The sequence below is a fragment of the Notamacropus eugenii genome, chromosome 7 (genome assembly GCF_028372415.1).
Source record: "Notamacropus eugenii isolate mMacEug1 chromosome 7, mMacEug1.pri_v2, whole genome shotgun sequence".
In the NCBI taxonomy this organism is placed as follows: domain Eukaryota; kingdom Metazoa; phylum Chordata; class Mammalia; order Diprotodontia; family Macropodidae; genus Notamacropus; species Notamacropus eugenii.
Genome location: NC_092878.1, coordinates 77,420,572 through 77,445,981, shown reverse-complemented (window position 1 = coordinate 77,445,981; position 25,410 = coordinate 77,420,572). Strand labels below are relative to the sequence as shown.

Genomic DNA, 25,410 nt, shown 5'->3' with positions numbered 1-25,410 from the left:
AGGGAGGAAGTGTTTTTTCTCCGAGAAAATACCCTTCAATAGTTTTACTTCTTTTCCCTTTTCTTGGCATTCTCGTCAACCAGTGACCTGACCTCTGAATGTTCTCCTCACACCCACCTCGCCTCCTGATCCTCCCAGCCAGCGTTTGGGGACTGAGATTCAAATGCTGCTTCCTGCCTTAGGGTTTTTGGTGGGGGCAGGGCTGCCTCCCTGGCTCAGTTGCCTCCGGGGGTTTATGCATAAACCTTCCACAATGGATCCAGGCTCCCGCCATTTGGGGAGCCCCTGTCTGCAGCCGCCTCTCAGCTTCTATCTCCTGGGGGTGCCCGAGCCACGGGGGCACCCCACTCCCCTCTCAACCCGCCAAAGGGACTCTCTCACCTACCCCTGTCAGTCCCCTGTTGGTGGGGGGGCTTGTAACGTCGCTGGAGATCCCGTCTCTGGAGCCTTCTCGGATCTGTACCTCTCGGAGCCGTGGCCGCCGCAGCCGCAGGTCCGGGCTGGGCACCGCATCTGCAGCGCGAGGGACCTTTTGTGAGAGGTTTGCAGGTCCCTCTGTGGGTGGGGGGACCCGCGTGGCCGCTGGAGATCCCGTCCCCGTAGCTCTCTCGGATCTTTTCCTCACGGTGTTGCTGCCGCGGTGGGGCTGCTCTCTGCTCCCCGTCCCGGCGCCCAGTCCGCGGCGCGAAGGACCCCCCGGGAGAGGTTTGCAGGTCTCTCCAGAACAGAAATCTCCCTCGCTCCAATATTCCGTGGTCTCTGGGTGCAGAATTCGCCCTGGGTTAGTCCCCTCTGCCATTTTGTGGTTTGTGGGTTTGGAGCTATGTGTATGTGGGTCTTTCTACTTCGCCATCTTCGCTCCGCCCCGATAACATTTTTCTTAGTTTAATCTGTGCCCGCTCCTAGGATCTCTTCACAAATCAATCTGTACAGTAATCTGTTTGAGAATTTTGTGGGAGATGGACCTCAAGATCACTGGTCTGGGTTTTCCAGAATCCATCTCTAGGATAGAGCACTATAATTTAATTCAAGAAGACCCAAGGTCAGATCTGATCTGTGTGACCCTGGACAAGTCACTTAACATCTTGTCTTCCTCAGTTTTCTCCTAGTAAAATGGGGATTGTATTAGCCTGTACCTCCCAGGGTTGTTGTGATGATCAAATAAAATAATATTTATAAAGTGTTTTATAAATTTCAAAGAATTTTATGAAGAGCAGCTTACTGTTATTACTGTTTTCTCCATGATGTCTCACAGATTATAGACAGTGGTTTGGGGAACATCTGTACATCATTTCCTTACCTTAATTAAAAATGCATTTGAACCAGGTGATCTGAACTCATTTAAAAGCTGCAGAGTACTTTCTTACTATCTCATTACTTATCTTAGTCATTAGTTTCCTGCTTAACCGTGTTTATTCTTCCATTTCCAGTTTAAAGATCATTTTATTTGATTGAGGACAGATACAGAATCAAAAAAAAAAGTTGAACAATACAGCTTTCTTCCAGTTTTGTGTTAATGCTACCGTAATTGCAGGCCTTTAGTTTATTTGGTTTTATGGCTTCTTTGTTCCTTTTATTGGTCAATCAAGGGCAAAATTTAGTGGATCCATGATGCTGTGTGGATATTCCAACCACTGATGAAAGTTACAACCCCTGTTTGTTTTAATAGTCTACCTTCATGAATAGGTGGCTAAATAATTCATTACCCTATGACCATCCCAGTGATGAATCTGTCTGGCCTCCTTCAGACACACACCTCATGTCTATTAGGCATAGCGGACCTATCAAAGCTTACATTTCCCTGGCATGACTCTTAGGGACTGAGATCAACTCCATGCCACAAAAAGGCAAAAGAGAACTTTATTTTGCCCATTATACTCAACATATACTCCCTCTACTTCCCTGCTTTTTTTAAATTTGTTCTTAGCATTTTTTCACCAACTTCAGTACATTTTGGAATTTAACTTTCCTGATCCTAGTCTTAGAGATCCTTGTTAACTTTTATATTCTTGCTAGTTATATGTTCTTTCTGTCCTTTGGATTTTCATTTTTTAAAAATCTAAATTTATGGACCCAAGTGGAGTGGAACAAAGAGGGCAGGAAGCCAGGCCTTGGCTGGGGAAACTGAGGCCAAGATCAGGGTCCCGGAGACATGTTCCTGGTTAATTCATTCCTGGGCGGGAAGGGCGGTGGTGGCAGGGGCACAAGCAGAGCTCTGGGCTGGGGGTGGGGGGCTGCTCAGCAGAGGCGGCGGCGGCAGTGCTGGAGGCATCGGCAATGTCATGGGGGGGCTACTTAGCGGAGGCGGAGGTGGCAGCAGCGGAGGAGCTGGGGGTGCCCTGGGGTTCCTAGGCGGTGTCATCAGCACCATCAGTGAAGCTGCAGCCAATTATAATCCAGAGCCCCCGCCCCCTCAATCCCACTTCTCCAGCATTGAGGCCAATGAGAGTAAGGAGGTCCGGCAATTTAGAAGGCTGTTTGCCCAGCTAGCAGAAGATGACATGGAAGTCAGTGCCTGTGAACTCATGAACATCTTAAACAAGGTGGTGCCTCGACATCCTGACCTGAAGACTGATGGCTTTGGCATCGACACCTGTCGGAGCATGGTGGCTGTCATGGATAGTGATACCACTGGCAAACTTGGCTTTGAGGAGTTTAAGTACCTTTGGAACAACATAAAGAAATGGCAGGCCATCTACAAACGGTAGGACCTAGACCGCTCAGGGACCATCAGCAGCAGTGAGCCTTTTCAGCTGCAGGCTTCCAGCTCAGCCCAGAGCTGTACCAGGTGATCATTCGGTGGTACTCAAATGAGGATGGGAACGTGGATTTTGACAACTTAATCAGCTGTCTTGTGCGCCTGGACTCCATGTTCTGTGCCTTCAAGTCTCTGGACAAGGATGGCAGTGGTCAGATCTGGGTGAATATCCAAGAGTGGCTGCAGCTGAGGCCCATGTGTATGTCCACCTGACTGATCATCAGCCCCCACCACCACCCAGGACAGAGGTTACCAGGAAGCTGCCCTCCCCCTCCCCTGCACTTCTGTCATTCTCAGCCCAATGAGGGAACCCTCTGGCATAGACGCCACCAGATGCTGATGTGGCATTGTCCCAGGGGCGCCCCTTCTACCCTGATTGTACCAATATGACCACCACCAAGTAGCCCTTGCTTCCTGTTCATCCTCACCCCCAGCTCTGGAACGTGCCAACCAATCACACGCTTCTGCCTCCCCCCCCCCCAAGCACCGCTGCAAACACCACATACTCTAACATGCCAGTTACATGCATCTGTCCCCCTGCAAACATGTCACATGCTCTAACATGTCAGCTGCATGCTTCCTGGCATCCTTAGAAATAACGCATTAATGTGCTGTCCCCCCCCCAGCTTCTTTGTAAACATACTGTAATATGCTTGCCATGGCCCCTGAATCCCTACAAATACACGTTACGTGCTTTAACATGTCAGCCAGGTGCCATCACATGCTACCCCCACGGGGCTCATCTGGTATCTACTGCCTTCTCTCATCCCCCATGTGTTTCAGGCCCCATCCCCTCCTCTCTGGGTGGGCCTGGGAGCAGGGGCAGGGCTTCAGGGCTGCCCAAAGCCCAAAATAAACAGTGGTCACAAGAAAAAAAAAAATCTAAATTTATACAAAGAACTCCTTTTGTAGCTAACTCATTTAGATAGTTTCTCCTTTTCTTGGTCATTAGAATTGTTCAGGGGCTTTTACTGTCAATTTTATTTTTGAGTCTTTCCTTTATCTCTTCAGCTATCTTCATTTTTAAACTCTTAAGTCACATTATAATGACTGTTTTTTCCCCATGAACTTTTTGAAATCTACTTTCCTATGTGTCTAAGGTGCCCTATGAATTATAAGATTTAGGCAGTCACTATATTCCAGGTTACTTGTTCATTTATACTTTTAAATTGTTTGGGCAGGTTAAAATATATTTTATTTAACTACTTCAACATTCATTGGCATACCAGAGACATTAGAAGAGACTCGTAATCTTTTTCTAGTGAGTTAATTATCTTTGTATGTTAACATATGCTTTGCTCAGGCTCTTAGTAAATACCTGTTGAGGATTGATTGGTTCCCCTTCTCTCTTTAACTTGTTGTTGTTCAAGCTGCCATTAAAATGTGTTTATGATTCCTCAGGAATTTGGCTTGGTGGAGGTTTAGTACCTTGACCTAGAATTCAGTAATTTACTGATTGATCTGTTATTTACAAGTCACAGTACAGGAAACTTAGGAGGGATACCAAGAAATGAACAGAAAGACATCCCTGCCTTCAGGGTTGTTACAGTTCCATAGCTAAAAATACAAGGCAGTCATGTCAGATGAAGAGAGTGGGAGTCTAGGGATGGGAGTCTAGAGGTCACCATGGTTTGGGAGTGGGGCATCAAAGAGGGATGAACCCAGGAGTATTCTGGACATTGGAGGTAAGTCACCTTTCAAATAAATAACAGTTTGTGATCATCTGTGTGTAATGAAAAGCTTTACTCATACGAGCAAAGAAAGAGCAACACAGTACAACAAAATGTCTTGTCTTAGAGATCAGGAGATCAGGGTTCTCTTCTGGGTTTTGCCATTCTGTGACTTTGGGCAAGTGATTTTCCTCCCAGGGCCTCAGTTTCCTTTTCAGTAAATCAAGGCAGTCAATAAAATCTATGTTTTGGATAGAACTACCAGAACGGTAGTAGGCTGTCATTCCCTTCCCTTTCACACTGTTCTGGAGAGACCATCTGAGAGTTGGGAATACACAAGGTTCACATACCTACCATACTGGTGACATGACCCTGGGGAAGTCACTTAACCTCTCATTGCCACAGGTAACTCTGGCATTTTGAGCTGCAGAAGAATTGCTGATTGGCAGTGGTTAAATGAAGAAGTTGATTTTATGAAGGCAGTGGGAGTAGTCTGGGAGCAGTTTTATAGTAATGTCACTTGATGTTGGAAGGACCTTGTAACATTAAAAAATAAAACATCCTCAACATCCTAAATCTATGTGGTTTTGTAGTCCTAGTCAGTGTTAAAGAACATAAACTACTTGGGATTTGTCTTGGTAACACTCATGATCATAGTCTAGGGTACAGGAAAAAAATTATCTATTAATATGGGTAATTTTGAGAGGTACAAGGAACACAGATGGATTATTTGTAGGTCACTTGGAGAATGAGTTTTTCTTTGGATTTTGGATATGTTTTCACGTCTTGAAAAAAGTTTTGGGTATTTCAGAGATGCTATTTCTTTCCAAGCATGATGGTGACATGGGATAACTAGGGTGGTATGGTGGATAGAGTGTTGGACCTGAAGTCAGGAGGATTCATCTTTCTGAGTTCATATCTGGCTTCAAACACTTGCTAGTTAGGTGACTCTAGATGAGTCACTTAACCCTGTTAGCCTCATTTTCCTTATATGTAAAATAAGCTGGAAAAGAAAAAGGCAAACCAGTCTAGTATCTTTGCCAAGACAGCCCCAAATGGGGTCACGAAGAGTTGGGCACAACTGAACAACGACTTAACAGCGATTCTTTCAAGATTGTCAGAGAACCTTAGGATCATGTATCATTTGATTTTAGTTACATCCTTGTAAAATTTCTCATTTTGTTTTACAATGTAGATTAACTATTGATACAATAGTACCTGGTCAGCCAGATGTTATTGTTGGCTTAGTGGTGGACTTGGAATCAGGAAGTAAATTCAAATCCAATCTCAGATTACTTTCTGTGTGACTCTGGGCAAGATACGTCATCTTGAGACTTTCAGCCTCAATTTCCTCATCTGTAAAATGGGAAATAGCAACTACTCACAGAATTTTTGTGAGGATCAAATTGTGTTTGTGTTTGTGTGCGTGTGTGTGTGTGTGTGTGTGTAAGTAAGTAAAGTGCTTTGCAAACCTTAAATATTTGTAAAACTTGAATGTTGTTATTACTAAATAATATTAACATACCCTTGGGGGTTTATGCTTAAGGTTTTTGGTTGCTGTGTTTTGCTTACAGGGATATGTAATCCAGAAAGTTCAGAGACGATTTTTCAAGTCTGTGTAGTTTCACCTTCCTTTTCAAGAGGCAGGTGATAAAATCCCTCTTAAAAAGAGTTTCTTATAGAAATGTCAAATCTCCTTTAGAAGGTCAGGTTAATCTTGCAGGCATACTGTGGAGGAATTGGGTCTTTTCAGGCTGCCTACCCCCTTACCTGGCACATGCAACTCTTCATGACCCCATATGGGGTTTCTTGTCAATAATGCTGGAGTGGTTTGCCATTTCCTTCTCCAGCTCATTTAGGAAAGTGAGGCAGACAGGATCAAGCGACTTACAGCTAGCGTATGAGGCTAGCTTTGAACTTAGGTCATCCTGACTCCAGGCCTGGCACTCTAGCAAACACTGTGCCATCTAGCTGCCCTCCTGGCACATGGTAGGCACTTAATAAATCTTTATTTATTGATTTATTGCATGAGGCAGCCTTTTCTATTTTGGGTCAAAACTCCAGCACAAAGAAATTGAACTTTAAAGTCTCTGGAATGAATTGTGTCTTTCATTTGAATCTTTCAGAGTTACTGAGAAATAGATCATCAGAACGAAAGTGAGAAAATAAAGTACTTGGACATAATACTCTTCAAGTAGCAAGAAAACAAAGTATAGTGAGTTTTCTTAAGTTAAATTGGGGATTCAGTTCAACAAATTATTAAATCCCTCTTGTGTACGGTACACTATCCTGCCATAGGAACGATGCAGCATTTGTATAAGATAAAGTTTCCATATGCTTGGGGTTTTCATTCTAGTTGGGAGATGGCTAGAAGCCCATAATAAGTCTTAGAGAGAGGTCAGGGTTTTAATCTGAGTTTAGCTTACTCTGTAACTTTGCGCAAGTAACAACTTCTTTTGGGTTCAGTTTACAAATTAAAGGAAATGGTCTTTAAGGCTTCTAAATATTAATCAAATTATATTTAATTTTTATCTCATTCTAGGATTGACAATTTCAAATCATCACAAATAAGTAGGAAAACTTTATTTTTCTTTATACTATCACACTCCTGGATAATACCCCCCAAAGTCTAAAAAACCCCAAAATTTGAACAGCATTTGATAAATATGGAAGCATTTTTAAAAATTGAGCTGTATTATTGTTATTAAGTACACTAATTTAAGTATGAGGTGAAGTATTTTTTTAAAATACACTTAATGTGTTCTTATCCAGTGAGGAAAATACATCCTGACCTATCTGTATTCACTTACAACTGATAGACATTTGAGTTTTTAATGTTATCTCCTAAGATACCACTGTTACTATAACTACCTATACATCTCTGGCCCAGAGATGAGGACTCCTGATTGGACTGGCAGCTTCGATTCCAAGCTGTCTGGGTATTTCCCAGCTGACACTCTAACCATTAAGTCACTGCTCTTATCTCAGCCCTCTTCCCCCCCACCCCAAAACGCCTTGCAGTTTACTTTTATCTGGAAATTTAACATTACCAGGACCAACTGCAGGCTCCTTAGCCTACCCTGCCCAGCATGAAGGTGCTTAGGCGCAGATAACCAAAAAGTCTTCACCTGATCGATTGAGGAGGACAGGACTGCCTCCCTTATGGGAACATCTGTTATAAGAAAGTGTTGGGGGTGGGGAGGAGTTAGGACCCATCTCCCATCCTCCACTTACGTGAAAGGGATCTGTAACATAATCTCCTTTCACTTATAAATCTGAGTCTTGGATTTGACTCCAAAGGCCCTTGTGGCCTTTGGCCATTTTCAAATTTCCTATTAAGGAGATGGTTTAGGTAAATTGGTATACAAAATATTGTCTCACAGGTATTTGATTAGGATCTATTAATAGGCTTCCCAAAGAAAAAAAGTCTTCTGCATACCTTCTCTTTTTCCGTCCAGACGCTTGATGTACAATTTTTAGAAGGGTTTAAGCAGTGCCAAACTCCCTGGCTTCACTTCCCAGCCATCTCTTCCTCTTGTTAAACCTTCAATGAATTGCAGTTAAATCTTTATTGAATCTGCAGTCAGTCTTTGGGTTTAAGATGAACGTTTGTTGAGATATTCCTTAAGGAATTTTGATTGAAGGTTTGATTGGGGTACTGGTCTTGGAGTCAAGAAGACCCAATTTTGAATCCTGCCTCACTCCTCAGTGTGAAGCTGGGTACCCTGAGCCAGTCTGAGCCAATCAGGGCTCCCTGATGTCACCGTACTCTTTGAGAATGAAAGATAGACAATAACAATACCCTGGGTGCCTCACTTAAACCTCAGTTTCCTCTTCTGTAAAACAGGGATATTGCTAGCAGTTACTTTAGCAGGGTATTTTGAGCATCCAATGATGCTCTTTGATAGATGCTCTTTGTAAAGCTTAGAAGTTCTATGTAATGTTAGCTATTACTATTTGAGGAATAAAGAATCGTTTCCCATTTAATTTGTTAGAGTAAAATTCAGCAAAAAACATTGTGCCATGTTTATGTTATGGGCAAAATACAATGCTGCATTCAAAGCTCTAGAGCTGAAAGGAACCCCAGAAGCCATCTAATGCAACCCCCTCATTTTACAGATAAAGTAACAGAGGAACAGAGACACTGAGTGATGTGCCCAAGGTCACCAAGTAGCAGAGCAGGTATTAGAATCCTGGTCCTCTACTGTAAATCCAGCACTTTTTCTAAGTTTATATTCTTTCCCTTTTAGAATTTTCTGAACCCTAAGCTTAATTGTTGGCCCTGAGAAAGAGAAAAAAAATTCAACTGTGTGATTCCCGCCCTTCCCCCTTTGTTGGATTTATCTTAAAATATTGATTTTTTTTGGTCCAAGCCTGTGATCAAATGATCAAATGATAGGAAAAACTCCTGGTGTGGATATTCCCTGTAACAGTGCACATAAGCACCTCTTCTGTACTTAAGATTTTGGCCAGGAGCACTGAGATCAACAAAATAGAGGCATCACTTAGGTCTTCCTGACTACAAGGCCCAGCACTTTGTCCTCTCTTCCATGTTGCCTCTTTTAAAAAGTTTTTGCATTTGACTTTTTTGGAGGAAAAATCCTCATTTCAGTTTTTGGGTTTAGTTTGTTGAAGAGGATTTTTCTCTGTGAAACATTCCATAACTTTTTTAGGCTTTTGACTTTCAACTCTAGTTTCCTGTAGGTCTCTGTCCTGGTATAAAATACCATAGTAAATAATGTTCCTCAGGATGGGGATAACTGTTAGGTCTTGTATTCATGAACATTTTATTTATGATGTTAAGGTCATCGTAGTTAAATTCTTACTCCATTGTTATCATTAACTATATATGGAAGTGTTTTGAATAAGGCATGAAGTTTCAATTCATGATGTTGGAAGCTGTTTTTATAAGTTTGGACGCCCTCCATCTCAGTTACTGAATGCTACTTGTAATCTTCATACATTGTTCCAGTGGTTCTAAGAAAGGGCTCTTCAGTAGTAATTATTGGCATTGCATTCATACAAGAAAAATAACAAGTCTTCTCATATTAGAACAGGGGGTCCTTGATCCCCATGGTTCCTAGTCATGGCTTTGTCACTAATTCATTGTGTTATCTTAGGCAAAGTCATTTGCTCCTTCTTGGCTTTAGTTTCCCCTTTGTAAAAATTCAGGATTGGACTAGATGATCTCTGAGGGGTCCTTTCAAGACTGCAACATCCATGCTCTCTATTCTAATTTAGTATTCTAGATTTCATGAGCATTTAAATGCCTCCTTCATGCCGACTCCATTGCATTTTATAGGATGTTATTCTTTTTGAATAAATATTTTTTTCTTTTTCAGAGTATGCAACTATACTGTTGGTGCCATTATTTTTCTTCCCAATCCTAGCCCCCAGACCCACATCCGCTCCTCTTCTGATATACTGTAATTGAAGAGAATTGGTTTGCCTGTGTTGTTGAATCTTTTAAGTTCTCTGGCTACCATGGACCAAACAAATGAAATTCTTGGGGTAATCAACTCAATTTCTTTACACAATGTAGAATGCAAAATGCTTTGAAGATTTAATTGGATGAACCTTTATCTATTGACCAGTGCCAGTAACTGGAGGGTTACTGACTGGGAGAGGTTAAGAAAACCTTCTTAAAAAAAGGATTATTTAAAACCAAGATGGACGTTTTTAATATTGATATCTGGGTAGCCTTTTCTGCTTGAATTTCAAAACAAAAAGAAGATAAAAACCCAACCAAACTCAACAACCAGGCAAGGCTTTCTTCATTGCCAGGCTTTTAACAACTGCTTTTCCATCAGTGGTGGATGGTAGATGTTGCAGACAGAGACAGAGAGAGAGAATATCTTTCCAAAAGGGAAAGTGAGTCTTTCTTTGCTGTGCTATCTTTGAGAATGAATAGAACAGAGCTTGCCTTTCAGAGCAGTGTTCATCATAGCACAAGTCCTCTTTGTATCTCTGAAAAGCTCCCTGCCCTTGGTGACCTCTGGGTGCTGCACTGCTGAGTCAACAAGCCTCCAATGGTCACTTTGCACTTGGGTTTCTTTTCTTCTCTTTCTTGCTTTTTTTCTCTTTTTTTCCTTTTGGTTTTGGACATTGTTACTGAGCCACTTGCCTCCACTGTCGTCGAGGATGGAGTATGTAAGCTACCAAAAAGGGCTAGCGCCCAGGGAAGGAAATGTTAAGTGGAACTTCCATTGTAGAGCAATTGTTTGGGAAACATTTGAGAGGTGGCCTTCTGGACTTACTAGAGGGAGATTCTGGTGTCTTATGAGGCTGAAAATAGGGCCTGTCACCGTTTAGAAAGGTAAATCACTTCCTCCTTGAGATATGAGAATGCTACAAGCTACAAGACCTTTCTCCTAGTAATTGTTATAGTGGTCCTGGGGTGATCTCAGTCCTAGCATTAGAACTGTGTGTGTTTCATTGGTGAGCAACGAGACAAGTAGTGAAATTATTTCACCCCTTTTAGGGGATGAATTGACTCCTGTTGGAAAAAGATCTTCTAGCCCATAAACCTCTATTTCCCTATTCCCTTTTTCAGAATTATTTTTTTTTCTAAATGGGAGAGGGAATAAGCATTTATTAAGTACCTAATATGTGCCAGACACTCTGCTAAGCACTTTACATAAACCTTCTTAGGTCTGTACTGTAACTCTGGGAAATAAAAGTTATTATGACCCCATTTTACAAATGGGGAAACTGATACAGGTTTTTGTTTTTTAAGTGACTTGCCCAGGATCACACAGGTAGGAAATGTCTGAGGCCATATTTGAACTCAAATCTTACTGACTCTAGTCCAGTGCACTATCCACTGTGCCACGTTACTTACATGGGAGGAAAAAAAAAATGAAAGGTTCCTTGACTTGTGACTGATTGCATTCAGAAGAACCGGCCCGCATTTGAGAGTGGGCAGCATGCATGCTCTGGAAAGAACATTTACAAGTTGTCCAGAGTCTTAACTGTTTTTGTCCAGTGCTTTTGGCAGATGTCTGAGCCATCCAGATCATCCAGAAGCCTATTTACAAGCATTTTCAGGAAAACCTTGCTTTCCCATTGAAGCTAATGGGAATGTCTTTGTAAATAGAGTTGAGAAGTCTCAGTAACCCAAATACAAATGCCGTAAATTATTAAATTTTTTAAAGTGAAAGGTTTCCACCCAGTCAAATTAAGTATTTAGATTGGAATTCACTTTTGAAAACAAAATATTTTGTCAACTCTCTACCCTTCACCAGTGGAGGAAAGGACATAGTGGAGCCAATTGCCTAATAATAGTAGGTTATCCAATAATAATTTAAATTTGGCTGGAGAATGTTTTATGTAGTTTTATTGCAGCAGATTTACCTTTCCATTAATGTTTAGCTTAGATTTATTCATAGAGTTTGGTTGCAAAGCCTGAGCATCCAAGGATGGGGCTTGGGGAAGGACTTGCAGGTAAGGGGTAGGTAACTGAGGAGTGTATTGAACAATGGAGAAAGCCAGTCAAGGAGTAACAATTTGATGTGGGTAAATCTGTCCACAGATAATGAAGAATTTAGAGTGTTTGGGAAACAATAAAGATATGGCCCCTGAATCACTGTATGCCTGTTCCTGGGCAACTCATTTAACTCTCTTTGCCATGTTTTCTCTGGTAGAGAAATGGGGATACTATTGGCTGCCTGTTTCCTTCCCAGGGATGTAGTTGAGGATTAATGAGATGATATTTATAAAGTGTTTTCAGACTGTCAGATGAAATGGGCTGTGTAAAGTGTTAGTTAATCCAGGGATTTCTTTTCTATGCATTATAATAAGGTAACTCTTAACCCTTGGCAGTGCTTCCTGGGCAGCTCTCTTTCATTCATTAGTATAGTGCTCTGTGTGCCTGTCAGTTATTAATCGAGTTTGTAGTAAACTTGACTGAGCCTCTTTGAATTGTCAAGCACAAGCCTTTCCTCTCCTTTTACTTCCTCGCTAGTTATCACTTCAATGCAGATAAACTGAGAAGCATCCAGGATCCCTAAGTGGGCCTTTAGTTTGTTGTTTCTTGCTCATTTTTTTTTTTTTTAAAGCAAACAAACAGCAAAATTGAGATCTCCTTCTTGTGTGGTCTGAAACCCAGTGACTGCTCTTTCAGTAAGAACTTGGGATAATTTGACCCTTTTATTACATTTCCACCTTGGAAACCATGAGTATTCTGGGGGTAGGAAGTTGGGAGAGGGTGGTCCTTTCTATTATTTCAGGAGTACCAGGCTTCTTTCATCTTTGTAAGACTTTTCTGAAATTCTTCATCATAGTGAAATTATCTACACACAGCTATTCACAACTTGAAAGATAATAAATGTTGTCTATTTCCCAACCCCAAGAATGCGTGTGGTTTCTGGGGGGAAATATGATAGGGGGATAACTTATCTTAGTTTTTCTTCTATCAAAATTATCCATAAGAGGACCTGTGTCTGAACTTGGAAAGAGTCTTCTGATGCTGACCAGGATGGTGGATGGAGAGTTGGTGTTAGAGTCAGGAAGAACTGGTTTTAAGTCCCCTTTCGGACAAAATTTGGATTTCTCTCTTCCTGCCTCTACATCCTCCAGTGGTTCACCAGTAGTCCTGGAAATGGGAAGAGGTAATAGGTACATATCTGATTATTCATCTTGGAAAAATAGTTCCTTCTCCAGAGGAGAATGCATACTAGTAGCATCATTTTTATGTAACAGGTGTATAGCATATAAAGTGTTAAACTCGTAAGCCCAGAGCATAGCTCACAGCTTAGATTTGTGCAGAATAGTTTTAAAGATCTTTTGGCACACTTGTGTGCCCATTTCTGTATGCCTTCATGGGCTTTTAACATTGTTTTCCCACAGGAATGATTAGCATATCAAAGTCAAATGTGCCAAATGTGTAGGATCATTTCAGGCCATTTACAGATAATTAGTGTGTGACAAGTAGAATAGAAAACTGTTATCAGTTATAATAAGGCAGACAAGTGATGAAGAGGTTGTATTTTCATGTATTATATGCATGTATGCTACATATTATATATGTGTGTGTATATAGATATATACACATACGTGTATGTGTGGTGGGTTGTTTTGGTTTTTTTTGAATGATTAGTTGTGTCTGACTCTGTGATCCCATTTGGAGTTTTCTTGGCAAGGATACAGGAATGGTTTGCCTTTTACTTCTCCAATTCATTTTACAGATGAGGAAAACTGAAGCAAACAAGGTTGAGTGACTTGCCCAGGGTCATACTGCTAGTAAGTTTCTAAGGCCAGATTTTAACTCAGATCACCCTGACTACAGAGTTGGCACTCTGTCCACTATGCCATCTAGCTGCCTCTTTCATCTAGACACACCTGTCTATATCTTTCCTTCCATAAGATGTTGGTCATAGAATGTAAGAGGTATAAAAGGATCTTAGATATGATAAGACTGAATCTGTTTTTCCCCTGGCCCTTCTAAATAATTGACCACATTCTAATCAATGCAAGATATGGAGAGGTGTTAGGTTATAGGATCATAGATTTAGAGACTAGTCTAAACCCCTTAATTTTACAGATGAGGAAACTGAGGCCCAGAGACATTAAGCAATTTGCTAAAGGTCAGACAGATAATCATAACTCATAGAAAGTTAGAAGAGCTGGAATTTGAACTTAAGTCCTCTGATAACAAATCCATTTTTCTTTCTACTTTAAAATTCAGTGATGAATCCATTAGCTCTTCCTTACTGGGGACTCCCTGTGTATCGTGTCTTGATAATTATAATAAGTTTCTGTTTGGTGTAACACTTAAAGGTTTGCAAAGAATTTTCATCCTAATGACCCTCTAAGGCATGATGGTCACCTTTGGAAAAAAAAAAAGTTGATGCGACTCTGATTCATGGCCTAAGTAATGGTTAGTAGTAATACTTTGGCTGATTTTAGGTCCTGCGTTCTTCCTGTTGGATTACATTTGCATAATGATTTAAAACTTACAAGCCTCATAATAATCTAATGAGAGAGTGTCTTTACTTCAACAACCATGTATCAGGTGCCTACTGTGTGCCAAGCATTGTTCCTGATATCATCCTCATTTTCTTGAACTGGTATTTGAATCCAGCCAGGTCTAACGATTTCAGGTCTCTCTTCCTACTACATGGTTTTTGCTCTTACAATCTCATTTTTGTAATTCCGAATTTTTAACCATAAGTCACTTGAGATGTCAACATTATAGAAACAACCTAACATCTTCCTGGTGATGAGCAGTGAATTTTTCCTCAAATCTGATGGCCTTAAGTCACAAGAATTGTAGAATATATAGTTTATGTTCTTATCATTGAGAATAATGTGGTACATGGCATAGGGACTGGACCTGTTATCTCACAGGCATAGGGAGCTTTTATAACAAAACTCTTGCTATCTGTGCACATCTGACCCTTCTCTGCAGTTTGATTTGCTCAAGGTCACACATAGTATGTGACAGGAACAAGACTCGAATCCAGGATTTTGCATTCCAAGACGAATTCTCTATTTACTCTGCTTTGCTCTTACTAGTGTGCTATAGACTTTCCTATATATAAGATCCTCGTAAAGTTCTTTTGTATAGGAAATGACAGAAAAAAAAATTTAGGGATGACATTTTAAGATAAATTTTATCCAAATTTAGCAGAACTTTATTACATAGCTGTATTGAGTGTTATTTCGTATCTGTAAACAAAAAACTTTTAAAACTATTCAAATTTATTAAAAGTATACAAGGGCTTTTGAAATACCCTGCATAATGATTAGATATCATAATTACTTGTCTTTTATTTTACTCAGAATTGTCCATGGAGGTCCTTTTGTAGAAACCTAGCACAGCCCTCTAATTTAGTTTTTATAGTGTTATCATTACCATATAAATTGTTCTCCAGGTTGTGCTCACTTCAGTCTAAATCTGTTCACAGAGATCTTCCCAGTTACAAAGAAATTGTCCCCTTCATCATATCTTACAGCACAGTAGTATTCTGTTGCATTCATATACCATACTTTGCTTACTGCTTGGATATCCTCCCCGTTAGCAGGAATTTATTAATTACTAATTCTTTACCACCACAGAAAAGATCTGCTATGAATTTTATTGTACATCTGTGATTTTTTTCTTCTTCTTTAATTTCTTTGGGGCATAGGCCTAGTAGTACTATCAGTGTGTTAAAGGATATGTGCAGTTCAGTAATTTTGGGGACATTGACAATAACTGGGCCATTCCATATATCTCTACCAACAGTGTGTTAATGTGCCAGTTTTCTTGCAGTGCCGCTAATATTCTTTATACTTTTTTTGTCAACTTTCTCAATTTGATGGGCATGATGTAGAGTTGCTTCAGTTTTCATTTCTTTAATTGTTAGTGATTTGGGGAAATTTCATGTGCTTATTTGATAGCCTGTACTTCTTCATTTGGGAACTGCCTGTTCACAGACTTAGATATTTATCAATTGGAGAATGACTCTTATTGTTATAAACTTGTATCATCACTTCTTCCTTATATATCTTGGAAATGACACCTTTGTCAGATAAAAGATTCCCTATTCCTCCTCCAACTGTTTCTCTTTTAATCTATTTTGTTTGTCCAAAACTATTTAGATTTTTTGTAATTAAAAGTGTTTATTTTGTCTTTGGTAATCCTTTCTAACTCTTTCTGACCTTGAACTCTTCCCTATTTATATATTTGAAAAGTGCTTTCTTCTTTGCTCCTTTAATTTGTTTATAATGTGATCTTTTTATGCTTAAGTCACGTATCTAGTTGGAGCTTATGTTAGTATATGGTGTGAGAAGTTAATCTGAACCCAATTTCTGCCAGACTTCTTTTCACTTTTCCTAGGAAATTTTTTTAATCAAAAAGTACATCTTTATCCTATTGGAACATTTGTGAAGTCATCCTTTGAAGTATATAAAATGATTAGCCTTTTTTGCTTCCCAGGTACAGAGGACTCTTGAAAGGGCTTTTTCATAGCTTAGTATATCAGCATGATTTGTCACTGTACCCAGATTGTCATTGGTCCTTGATGAGGTTTTAGATAAATACAGAATTGGTTACATTTCTACATTTTTACTGGGAAGAAGTTAGAGTATGGAAGCCTACCAAGAGCAGAGTCTTGAAACAAACTTTGGACTGTCGGAGGAGCCCAGTGAATGGAAGCAGTGCTGAAAACATCCTTGTTTCATTTTTGTTCTGAATTTCACCCTGAAACATACTCTCTCTCTGTCTCTGTGTGTGTGTGTGTGTGCGCGCGTGTATGTGTTTCTGTCTCTATCTGTAATTTTACTATCCTTAAATTATGGTTTTTCTTCCTAAAAGAAAAAAAATATCTCTTACAGATATGAGTATAGGTAGAATAGTTCAGTCAATCAGTAAATATTAACTGAGTACCTACCATGTGCTAGGGCACTGTGTTAAATGCTGGGCATAAGAAAGAGGTAAATACATTCCCTACCCTCAAGGAGGTTAAAATCTAATGAATAACTCTCACCCAAAGCTCCAGCTTCTGCAAACTGTTTACCAGATGTACTAACCACCAGCAAAACTGACAAGTTTAAGGTTCACCAGCCTTTTTTCTTTCCTTTTTCTTCCTCTTTTGGAGTTGCTTGAGAAGAAGTGAGGCCTCTGTGAGGATGTAGGCAACTGAAGAGAAGGAAAAGATTGAACAGAATGATTTGCAGGCTATTCACCAACACCTGAGTGGTGGAATTTCTTCTGTAAGGTATTGCCAGTTTGGTATTGTAGGAATAGCACTGTTAAGGGAATTTAACACCTGGGTTCCTGCCTCAAGTTTACTAGCAGAGTGACAGTGAATGTGCTAGCTGACTTCCCCAAGTGGCAATTTTCCGGTTTTTTTTTTTTTTTTTTTAGTTAATCTGCTCCTGAAGATGTTTTGTAAAACTTAAAAAAAGGATCATGGGACCAGCAAGATGGTGGAATAGTTGCTTTCCACAAACTTTTTCAGTCTCCAAACCTTAAAAGAAGAGAATTCTGTACTAGGTATATATTAATTATGATGACAGGATCTGCATTAGATTATAAATTCCTTGAAAGCAGAGGCTGTTTCTTGTCTTTTTTTCTGTATCCCCACCACTTAGTGCAGTGCTCAGCACTTAGTAGGCACTTAATAAATGTTTATTGAGTGATTGATTGAAAATAAGACAATCTCTACATAAGGTAAAATCTCACGAATCAACATTGGAGAACTTGAATACTTAAAACTGCCAGCCATCCTTGTATCCAGCTAACTCCATGCACATACCTGAGGGAGTACGAGAAAACTTGGAGGCCTTTCGCTTTGGACCCTCCATAAACTTGACTCCCACAAGAGGAGCTAGGCCCTGCTTTTGCCTAGTGTTTGGAAAGACAGGCATAGTGTTTGGAGTGGGGAGGAGAGGTCAAAGATACAGGCAGGATGAAAAATGTGCAGGTGGCCCTTTTACTATCCCCAAAAGGGGATGAGCATTTGAGTCTAGGAAAGGGATCTGAAAACCCAGGTGGGGTCAGTCCTCTGCCCCTAGAGATAATTCAGGATAGGACAGGGGCCAGGCCAACTTTTCCTCCTCAAATCTACCAGTTGAGGAGGCAGGAGCTACCCAGTACTCCAGCCTCAGATTTTTTTGTAACAGTGGGAATGGGGAAAACCCAAGCATGAAAAGGATTGACATCAAGATGTTGAATAAAAATCTAGCTCATAAGAAGATAAGCCAATAGAGATGATCATAAAAGCAGAATGAAGAATGAGTAAAACCTTAAAAATAAAACATATATTTTGAACAAATATTTACATACATTAATACATTAAGAAAGGAATTGTATTACCAAATGTGAAGAAATCCAATGAAGTCTCTAGGTATTATGGAACGTTAGCAAGAAACTGCAGAATAGTTCAAAAGAGAAAACAAAAAAAATAGGGATGAATATAGGTTAAAAATCAGATCTCTAAATGCAGAATTAAAAAGAATGCAGCCAAGAAAAAAAAACAACTGAGTATATGATAAAGAATGACTCCAAAGAAGTATAAGCTCTCAGAGAATAATGACTTTAGATAGTGAGAAAACACTGAAGTGGAGGAACATTTGGCAGAAAAGAAGTTAAAGGCAGCAGTGAATGAACTCTATACAAGCAATGAATTCTATGCAAGTGACTTTAACTTTGAAGAAACCATGTTCTGAAATAATCTCCAGAAGAATATGAGAAATTCTAAGACCCTACAGTCCATAATGCAGGAAATAGTCCAAGAAAGTAGTCTAGGACTTTTGAATTTTGACAACCAACGCTGAGAAAATCTATAGATAACTTCCAGAAAATAAAAGCTTCATTCTTCAAATTCTAATTCCATGGGAGATTAGTAAAGGGATAATAAGTTATATAGGCAGCTAGGCTGGAGTCAGGAACACCTGAGTTCACATCTAGGCCTCAGACATTTACTAGTTGTATAACCATAGGTAGATTATTTAACCTCAGTTTCTTCACTTATAAAATGAAGGTAATAAAATAGCAACTGTGGATTATTGTGAGGCTAAAATGAGATAATATTTTTAAAGTGCTTCAAAGACTTCTTTAAATACTAGCTATTGTTACTGTATCAATAAGAGAGGGAGTGAGAATATGATTTAAAAACAGTATAGGGGAAAATCTGAAATGGAAGTTCTGGAAAGTTGAGGGATGTTTTGCTTTGCAAGGAAAGGAAAAATGAAAGGGAAAGGACAGGATGCCACTAAGGAATGTTCTCACAGGATAAAAGGTATATGTTTGCAGTAGCAGGCAGAGACTTTATAATAGACTTCATCTGAGTAGAATTTTCACACCCTTTGACTATCTGCTTTGAGAATGAGTTGTACCTTCCTGAATAGCATCCTACCCAAGGAGAAGAGGATATGTGTCAGCCCTCAAGGGCAACCAGCACCTATAATGGTGTAGAGTGACATAACACCAGAGGCAGAATATCATGAATTTAGCATTGGAGATTGAGTACGTTAAGAGCAGGGCACAGGATTGGCCCCACTATTGGGATGCAGAGTTACTCCTGTCATATAATACTGCTTCCTTCTGACATGGTTTCTCTTACAAGTAGATATTTTTAAGATCAAGGTGCATCAGCACCTCCTGATGCCAACCCCCTCCCAAAAAGGAGAATGGGTACATCTTGTATAATAGAAATGAAATAGTTATTGGATAGAAGAAGAAGCTAAGCTTTATCCCCATGAAAGATACAGAGAAAATTTGGAAAGAACAAGTCAAGGTGTAGCCCGAGAATCAGGAAATAAAATTTGTAATAGACTGAGAGAGAAGAGAGAGGAGAAAGCAAAGCAAAGCTTCTTGGAGTTGAGTAGAAAAAAATAAAGACTCTTAAAACAAGAATTTGGAGGGTAGGAGGAGAGATTTTTGGACCACATCTTTGACCAGATAGGAAAATAGAAAGAAGAAATAAACAAGAAAATATTGATTTAAGTAAATTCCAAGAAATTAAGGTAGAGCAGGTAAATGAAAGAGTGGGAATTCTGGGAAGGGAGTCTCTGGGAAGAGATGAGATGAGAGATAGCATACTAAAAATAAGAAGGAAAGGGGAAAGAGATAATAAAAAATTAAGTGCTTTAAAACAAGCTATTAAGATATATTTTCTTAAATCCTAAAAACTGTATAGAAATGTGAGTAGTTTTTGGTGCTTGTTTCCAGAGGCCTTTTGATGTTAGACCGTACTTTTGGGACTATAGCCCCAAGGTAGAATGGTTTGTATGGACAAATAGTATAATTCTCTTTTAAGTGGAGACTGGAGGGGATTTCTGCTCAAGTATGGATCTTAAGGGATGATCTCTGAAGGCCTTTTCCATTGCTGAGATTCTGTGAATTTTTTTTTACTGTTGTTGGTACGAAGAAAATAGTGATTGTCCCATAAGGGTTACAAAATGAACTGTCCTGATCTTACTGATGAAGTGTTTCAGGAAACTACCAAAAGTTCCAAACACTTTTGTACCAAAGTACCAAAAGTGTTTAGAACTTTTGGTAGTAACTGGAGAAATGTGCCCAAGGCATAACATCCTTAGTTCCTTAGAAATTTAGGAAATATATATTAGGAAAAAATTATATGAAAGCATCATAAGGACCAGTTGTTGCACGATGTATTTATGCACAGAACATTAGGAATGATTTCTGTCTTTAAGGCTAGTTATAGGGACTGGACCTATAATTTCACTGGTATGGGAAAGTCCCTAGTTAGCAAACACCCCCTTTACCATTATAGAATCTTACATACAATTTATAGTCCTTTCGAGTTGATTAGGAAAGATATGTCAAAGACATCTGGCTAGAGCTAGATTAAAATATAATTGGGAAACATTTAACAAAATAAATAAAAATACAGTACAACATATATAATGTTAATTTGTGGTTTTTCTGAATCAGTATCTAGCCTTCAAGTGTCTCCGTACTTTGAATTATATATCACCTGAGAGGTGAAGTCATATGCCTTGAGTGACATAGCCAGAGGCATGACATAGGCAGAGGTAGAATGTCTATCTTTACAGCTATATAAACATTACTGTCTTTAAAAGACTTCAGTAAAATAATATGTATTCTAAAAGTAGGGATTTCTACATTTGACATTCAGAGGGCACATTTTTAGTAAGTTTGACTGTTATTGGGACTTTTTTTTTTTTTTTTTGGTATGAAGTGGCCCCAAAGTCTTATTGCAGCTTTAATAGTTTGTTTTCAAGGCATTTTATTTTTAAATAACTTATTTTAAGTTATTAAAGCTTAAAACTGCACTAAGATTTTGGAGACACCCTGTATAAGTCCTTACCACTCCTATACAGCTCTGGTTGCCTAGGAGACCAGTCCCATAGGAGACCAGCATAATCCAAGTGGAGGATTTCCCCTCCCCTACTTTTAAATTTTTATTGATGTATTTACTTTTTATATTACAGTTACTGATTATTCTCGTGCTATGAAAGGTCTTTTGTAACAAAGTAGAACAATTAAGTAAATCTATTAATAATGCTGTAACTTTACCTGAAGGTAATGGCATGCAGTGTTCCATATCTATACCCTCCCCCAGTCTCTTTTATTTAAAAAAAGAATTACAGAAATTTATTTTTTCCTCCCTCTCATTCTCTGCCTCATTTTTTAAAAAAGGAAAAGAATTCCTTATAACAAATATGCATAGTCAAGCAAAATAAATTCCTTCAAAGACTACACAAAACAATATTTGTTTCATTTTACACCCTACTAGTCTGTCATCTCCCTCATAGATTGCATGCATCCTTGAGATTTAAGATTTATGTATAGTCACTGTAGCGATCACAGTTCTTATACCTTTGAGAATTGTTTGTTCTTACTGTATTGTTCTTATGGGTCTCCTGGTTCTGCTCATTTTATTCTTCCTCCATTTGTAAAAACCTTCAAAATTGTTCATTTTTATAATATTGATGTTATTGCATTTGATTGGTGATGCCATCAACCAGTTTGTGGAGATACCAACATACCGCCACAGGAGATAAAAAATTCATAACTAAGAAGGCATAGAATTCTTTTTAAAAGAATTTCTCCCTCCCTAAGTCTGCATTTAACATAAATTAGAACATTCTGAACACTGGAAATAGGAGTAACATTTTTAGATGTTTTTATCAGATGCTCACAAATCCTTTCCTTCAAACCCTCTTCCCCTCCCCCCTTCTAGAATAATTGTCTATTATCCTATGGAAAATGAACAAAGGGGAACTTAGAAAGCAAAATTCTTTATAGTTAATCATTGAGCCTTTGTTTTATGAGTCCTTTATTTTTTCCTTCTTGCCCCTCTCATTCCCTTCTCCCTTCCTTCATAAGCTTAGGAATTCCCCAAAGAAATTTTCTTTCTTCCATGCTTCCGTGATCAGTGGGTCTTAGATCTCATCAATGGGGACACTCATGCACTAGTGCAGAGCACAGTGTTTAGAGTCAGGAAGACCTTCATTCAAGTCCAACATTTGCTAGCTATGTGACCCTGGATTAGATAGACACTTAACCTCTTAGCATCATTTTCCTCATCTGTAAAATGAGGGGGTTAGATCTCTCAGATCCCTTCCAACTTTAGCTCTATGATCATTTAATTAGTGCAGTACAGGTATCCCCCAAAACTGTACTAAACTGTGAAACAGTTTCAAACTGTATTAAGACTTTTGGAATGTTATACGTTTATTAAAAGAACTAAGGAAGGCTTCTAGTACATTGAGTGGTTGCTGTATAAACACAGAAATACGTTAACAAGAATCTTATATGATGGAAAGATGTAGGATCATAGATTTGGAGCTAGAAGGGATGTTAGAGTCCATCTAGTCCAGGGGTGGGGAACCTGCAGCCTTGAGGCTACATGTGGCAACTAGAAATTCTCTGGTCCAGTCCCTTCTTTGTACAGATGTAGTGAAATAACTTGTCCCAGATCATGTATGTAGCAAGTAGGGAAACAAACCAGAGCTGGGAGTTGAATCATGGTCTACCTATTTTCGTTGGTCCATCCATGAATGTAGGACAACATAGGTAGGTGTGTGTGGTGTGTTACAGTGTTCATATCTCTAGCATGTCCTTAGCTCAACTTCCTCATTACCAGTCCCAAAGGTACCAGTTTTTCTCTACTCTGACTTTTCAACCTCAGATTCCCTCTAATCCATTGCTTTCTAAACCCTGATAGTGTTCAGATCATTAGTTTAGAACCTCAGGCCAATTCTATTTGTTCCCACAGGTACTCCATCTTGGGACCTGACTCTAAGGCTTTAGATGCTTTGGGAATATAAGAACCCTCGAGCATGTCTCTGGGTGCCCTAAATAACTTTTTCTAATCTTGTTGAGCATTTGCAGTTGTGGTTAGTGAACTCAAGTAAGATAGGAAGAGTATGTTCATTAGGTTCTTTAAGGTACCTTAGTCACTTCTTTCCTGGTAGAATTACAAGAGAATTTTCAGAGCTGAGACTTTTTTTTTTTTTGACTAAAATGCCCATTCTTCCTCATTTGTTTCTCATTTTATAGGCTTTTTGTTTGTTTGTTTTCTGAATTCCCTTCAGTGTTTTGATGCCTTACTGGTTAAGGAACTGGATTTTTGTTCCATATCTGCCTTGATTATGATGTGTTACTTGGGCAAATCACTTCTTTCTGTGTCACACTTTGTTCATCTGCAAAATAAGATAGTTGGATGAAATGTTCTCTGAAGTTTTTTCAGCTCTATCATTTTATGAGTCTTAAGAACAAATATCTGTCTGTAAAAGATAGATGGTGTGTATATATACAGAGGTTTGTATTGATATCTTTGTGCACACATGCATGGTGGGAGTTTATGTATATTTATGTATCCTCAAAACATATCTTTTCCCCCATAGATTTTTTTAAAATTTCACCTTAGTTTTGGAATCCTGTCAGACTTTTGATAGCTAGCCCCTTGTATAATATTCTGTCTTCCTATGTTTTTGTAGCTCTTTAAAATTTGACGTTGCCTGGTCATATAGTCATTTCTGATAGAAATCCAAGCATCCACATTATAATCTTGGGAGGAGGTGCTTATATTACTGTAAAAGCTCTGATCCTCCAACTCATGACAAAACTAAAATCAGATTAGGCTTCCCTTGATGTCCCTGTTGGGTACTTTTGGGTAATTTTTCCTGATCTAAGACACTTGAATTTTCCCTCCTTCTGTACGTTTCTGTGTTAAAAGTTTTCAAAGCCAGTGTTTACTGTTCTGAGCTGATACATGAAACCAAATGTAATATTTGAGGATGGGATTGCAAACATCATCAGTTTCTGTATTCCCTTCAGTCACCGCATAGAACCCTCCCTAACAAACTCGTCACAATAATGGACAGCATCAGTGCTTTCCCTTTTGGAATCTCAGTAATTTGAAGTGTGAAAATATTTTGCTGAACTACTCAGCAATTACAGACAGCTCTCATTGTAAGTCAAATTAACATGTAATTTCAAGCAAACTGAATTGATAAACTGAGGAGTTAGGGTTTTCGGGTTTGTTTTTAAACTTGAAGCCTTGAAATTAAGAATTTTTTAGACTGGAGTACATTATCAAGCACTTACTAATGAAATGTGATGATAATAACTCACATTCTATGGCATTTTAAGATTTCCAAAGTATTTTCCTTATCACAACTCAGCAAGTAGTAAAAGTTTGAGAATCCTCATTTTATAGATGGGGAAACTGAGGTTACAAAGAGGTTGAGTGACTTGCTTTCATTAAGTCTTCTCTAATAGCTTCCCTTCCCCTACCTGAAAATGTTCTTCTTTTCCTTTTTCTAATTATCCTAGAGTACTTCTATCATTCCTTTACTCCATCACTCACCACATTTTACATTGTTCTTCCCTGTATTTGTATCTGAAAATTCATTCCCCTCCTCCCTTTTGCACATGAAAGAAAGTAATCTCTTTTAAAGGCAGGAATAACATTTTCCTTTTTCTCACTGTATCCCCAGTGCCTCTTACATAGTGGACATTTAATTTTTTTTTTTTATTGAATGAATGAATCTAGAGGCAGGCTCCTATAGGAGGCAGAAAGAAAAAAAAAGCATTTATTAAACTGTGCCAAGCCTTATTTAATAGAATTGTAGCCAGACATTTATTAAGCAGAAGAACATTTTTTCTAGGAGCTAGGGAAGATGCAGGTTTAACTAAAACATGGTCATGGGGCATGTGGACTAGGACCGAGGTTAGCGGTCCATATTTTCTACTTATTAGCTTTTAGGTTTTGGTTGTCACTTCACATTTCTATTTAATAGCCCTGGTGTGATCCATCTCAAAGATGGGATGGTGATCAGATGAGTTTCCATGTTATGTGTGTTAGTTATTGAGATAGTTTGAATTTGTTACAAAGGACGAACAGAGTTTCCTTGTTTGATAATGGCTATTTGAATGACTGGATTTGATCGACTCAAATTCATTTTACGTTTAGCTTTGTATCAATGGCTCTACCTTGCTGAGAGATATTCACCTGTTAAGATCCAGAGGCAGTTCACTTAGTCATGGGAACATGCCAT

At 39.0% G+C, this 25,410-nt stretch overlaps 1 protein-coding gene and 1 pseudogene across 11 annotated transcripts in view; both read left to right on the top strand.

Moving 5' to 3' along the window:
* Positions 1-25,410, top strand: part of FOXN3 (forkhead box N3) — a 511,610-nt gene that overhangs the window by 257,899 nt on the left and 228,301 nt on the right. The gene's annotated exons all lie outside the window — the stretch shown is intronic.
* LOC140513364 (calpain small subunit 1 pseudogene) lies at positions 2,153-2,971 on the top strand (annotated as a pseudogene).